The sequence below is a fragment of the Nannospalax galili genome, unplaced genomic scaffold (genome assembly GCF_000622305.1).
Source record: "Nannospalax galili isolate Female #2095 unplaced genomic scaffold, S.galili_v1.0 scaffold666, whole genome shotgun sequence".
In the NCBI taxonomy this organism is placed as follows: Eukaryota; Metazoa; Chordata; class Mammalia; order Rodentia; family Spalacidae; genus Nannospalax; species Nannospalax galili.
The window spans coordinates 4571675-4575049 of record NW_008356473.1 but is presented as its reverse complement, the minus strand read 5'-3'; positions in this window follow the sequence as shown (position 1 = coordinate 4575049).

Genomic DNA, 3375 nt, shown 5'->3' with positions numbered 1-3375 from the left:
GTTGGTCTGGGTGAGAAGGATCAGGAAGCAGTATTGGTTCCCCAGGTGTCTGGGGCCCCAAGACTAGGAATGGCACAGGGCCCAAGCTAGGAGTAGAGAACAGCGCGGGAGATGGAAGGGTGAGCGCAGCTGGCGGAGTCAAGGCGAGGAAGGCTGCACGGTAGACTTACCCCCAGAGAGGCCTGAGGGCGGGAGAGTGGGCCAGGAGAGTTCAGTGTTCTCTATTTTTATGTCAGATTATGCCTTTTTAGATATGAGGCAATCACTTACATATTTCCACATAGGTAGAATGTTCAAGAAGCCTAGAATCAACCATCATTGGCCTGAACTCCAAATTTCCCTGGATGCTAGCCTATCCTTGTCTCATGTCTGAGGGTAGATGTTTGGATTTCTACTTTTTAGTCTAGACCTGACTCCCCTGGTTAGCAATCAGTGTTCAGTACCTAAATTTCACATGGTCTCCCATTTATAGTTCAACCTTGGCTATATGTTATGCTCAACATTATGCACCACACACTAGTGAACACCTGTTGGCCAGACTTGAGTCCTTGAAGCAGGCATATGCTAGCAAGTTACCTTTCCAGAAAGCTTGAGCATTACCCTTCTAAAAGGGAAGTGCGGATGTGTTGTGTATCCCTAAGTGGGCACCAAAGGCCTCTTTGTTTTTTCTGTTTCCTCACTCATGAGTCTATGTACCTTAAAGTCCAGCCACTCTGAGCTCCTTATAGTTCCCTCAACAGTCTTCAAAAAGGTAAACAGGAGGTTGGAGGTTGCCTTACTTCTTTACAGAGGCTATATCATCTACTGACAATACCTTTGATCTCATAACTTTAAAAAACCTCACCAGCCATCCAAACTTCAATAACAAAGGACGCATTCACACATCTGCAGGCTCAGTGATAGCCAGTGCTTCCATGGCAAATGCTCATTTGCTAGCAGCTTTGCCAGCCAAAACCCTGTGCAAAGGGTGGCAGAAGATTTAGCTTTTCAGGTCTTCATAAAGCAAGAATTCTCAGGCATGCTGAAAGAGCAGAGCAGAGACCCTTATTTTCAGCTTTTGTTCCCAAGAAGTGGGGTTTCTTCTTATAGATCATTGGGTTTCTATGGATATGGACTGCTTGGGTATTCTAGATCTGCACGTGCATGGCTGTTGGTCAAAATACACACATATGTTGCCATGTCCAGAATCTAAGGGTGGCCTCACATGAAGAATGTATTTTCCACTGAAAAGCTATTCCTCCAAAAGTTTCAGGAATCAGAGGAGAGTGATTGTCCACAAGTCATCATATAGATGGCCCCTGAGCAATACTTTTCTCTATTAAGGGAAGCTTTGAGTTGCTACACTCCATCATAAGCCTGTATAAAAATCTCCTTTCTTCAAATGTGCTCTGTTGCCAGGCACTATGTCTGACAGGTCCTCACTTTTTCAAGCAAGGTGTTCAATAATTTCTCTACTCCTGACCTTAGCTTCAGTCAGTATAAATGAGTGAAGGTTTTAAAAAGGCATCAAGGAATTATGGCTATTCTCCTCCCTCACTGCATCCTCATATCTGGTTTCCGTCATGATAATAAATAAGGCTCCTGGTGGCTGAGCACATCTGGTGCCTGACCAGTTAAAATAAAATTCTGTTTCTTGGTAGTCTCATACTTTAGAGTAGAGGATATGTATCAGTGGGTTAATCCAGTCATTGTGAGTTCAGATTTGATTCTATTTGACTTACGGTGGAAGGAAAATGACAAAGACAGCTGTCCAAAGGATGCCAGGACTTTTCTGTGGCAAGACATAGAAAGTGGGCACAGGCAATGGAATTTCTGCTATATTTTTGAGCTAATTTGGTCACCTCACTTAGCTGGTGACCCCCCTCAGTCATCACTGCAGGAGGGAAGGTGCTTTGAGCCACGGCCATCCCTTTCTCTCTTATGAGATGCCTGTCCTAGTTTTGTTCCTGCTGCTGTGATAAAAAATACCAACAAAAAGCAACTTACAGGAGAAAGGCTTTATCTAGCTAATAATTCCAGGTAGTAGTCCACCACTGAGGGAAAGTCAAGGCAGAAACTAAGCAACTGATCACATCACATTCACAGTCCAGACAGAGAGGAATGGTGCATGCAGGCCCATTGCCTTGCTTACTGACTTGCTCTCAGCTAGTTTTCTCTTATTTTGTGTCATTCAAATGCCTAGTGAATGGTGCTGCCCTCAATGTGGATCTTCCTACACTGATTAACAATCAATGTAGGAACTTGCTCATATTGAATGTACAGCAATGGTGACAGCATGGTCATGACGCATGCAAATTCACACCAGACAAAAACCCAGCACAGAAGTGGAGAAATAGGCAGCAAGCCCCAACCTTAGCCAAGGAACTATTGGTAACTGATTACTGCTGGGTGAGGGACAGTAAGTCTTCTTTAAGGCAGTGATATTAGACAGGCTGACCAGGCTCCCATAGGTCAACTTACACTGAGGAAAATTTGGGGACACAAACTTGACTTGATAGGCCTTAACATATATGACAGAATGCATAAAAATTCAGCAAGGAGGAACTATGAGTGATGCAGACAGGGAAGAGGGTCTAAATATGATCAAGATGTATAAAATACACAAAAATTCAATAAAAGTTTTTAGTAAAAGATAATCCCCCATAGAAATGCCACGGGACAACCTGATCTAGATAATTCCTCATTAAGACTCTCTTTCTAGGTGAATCTAGGCTGTGTCAAGTTGTCAGTTAGAAGTAACTAGCACAATGTCTTTGGTTCATCAGTTACTACAGACTGGTATCTTTCCATGTTGGCACCTTTGAACCTGCAGGCTGGAGTTACCACTTAGATCCAGTGTCATGAGGAGTTGAAATCATTCCAGAGCCATCTCACACCACTGCCAGATCTGAGCTATCTCCTAGCAGTAACAACTTTTCCTTATGAGTAGAGGAGAGCTCAAGAGGAACCTTCTAAACACTGACTGCACAAGTACTAGAGTGGACATTTAACCGATGCAATTTCCTTTGACCTTCACAGTTTCCAAGGGAGGTGAATGATATAACTTCTGATTAGAGAAGCAACATCAGAGAATTAGGTTCAAACCCAGGACTGTTGACGTCAAACAATATGCTTTTTCATGTGATTTTTCCATAATACTGTTTATACTGTTTGTGTCTTAGAGAATTTGGAGACCTACTCGAAGTCTTCTGGGGGCAGTCTTTAGGGAATGAGGAATCAGGATTTACAGTTGTCAAATATCTGGGTGGGAGGTGGCATTATTTGTGTGATAGTAATGTAAGAAGAGAAAAATATTGGGTACATTTTAATGTCTCCATCTCTGAAGTCTATCACCTATATCACCAAAACAACATGTGGCCTGTATGTAAAGGACAC